Source organism: Cynoglossus semilaevis, chromosome 4 (assembly GCF_000523025.1).
Source record: "Cynoglossus semilaevis isolate Cse_v1.0 chromosome 4, Cse_v1.0, whole genome shotgun sequence".
Lineage (NCBI taxonomy): Eukaryota > Metazoa > Chordata > Actinopteri > Pleuronectiformes > Cynoglossidae > Cynoglossus > Cynoglossus semilaevis.
Window position 1 is genome coordinate 1,534,452 of NC_024310.1, and position 847 is coordinate 1,535,298.

The 847-nt window shown below is 57.3% G+C and overlaps 1 protein-coding gene across 1 annotated transcript in view; it reads left to right on the forward strand.

Moving 5' to 3' along the window:
- clmpb (CXADR like membrane protein b) overlaps positions 1–847 on the forward strand; it is a 51,934-nt gene that overhangs the window by 41,789 nt on the left and 9,298 nt on the right. The window lies entirely within an intron of this gene.

Below are 847 nucleotides of genomic sequence, written 5' to 3' on the forward strand. Positions count from 1 at the left end.
CCGACCCGCCCCCCTCTCTGACCCCCCTCCGACCCCCCCGCGGTCACACTTCTGACATCCAAATTCACGGCAGAAGATAAATGACTGTAGATTCTACATTAAAGAGTCATACATGGGGATGCCTGCAGGGGCCGGGGGCTGGAGCGGGGGGGACGGGGGGGTCGTGTTCTGCTGACTAACTTGAGGTGTGCAGGTGGTGGACTTCTACCACTCTGCCCTCTGGTGGCCACGCCCCTCTCTGCTCCTCAGTCGTCACAGCTCAGAGATGACATTTCCTCTGGTCTCTGATGGGACGGGGCGTGGGCTCGGTGACCCGGTGACCCGGGCAGGTCACCGGACCAGCGGACAGGCGCCCGGCTCGTGCTGATGCGTCTCCACGGGGGAACAACTGACAGCATGTGCGGAGCGACAGGGAGCGTTCTGTAAATGCAGAGAGAAGTGCTGAGGTGGCGTTCTCCAAACGTCACGCCGTCACGCCCACAGGATGGAACGGTAAACACCACCTCCAGGGCAGTTTACTGGGCAGCAGGGCAATAAAACTGACTCTCCTCACAGCTGATTGGCTGATACAGAATTTAAATTATCGACAGTGAATTAAAACGTTTTACAGCCAAAAATATACGTCACGTTTACATTTGTGAGTGAAATATACAGAGACAAATATCTGAGCAGCTCACACACACACACACACACACACACACACACACCGTCAGCTTCAGTTTCCAGCAAACCCCATGTGACGCCTCTGGCTAATTCCCTTCAAGGCCACTGCTCTGTCCAGCATCCTCCAATAAATTAGCGTCACTGGCCCCCCCCCCCCACCCCCCCCCCCCCCCCCACCCCCCGC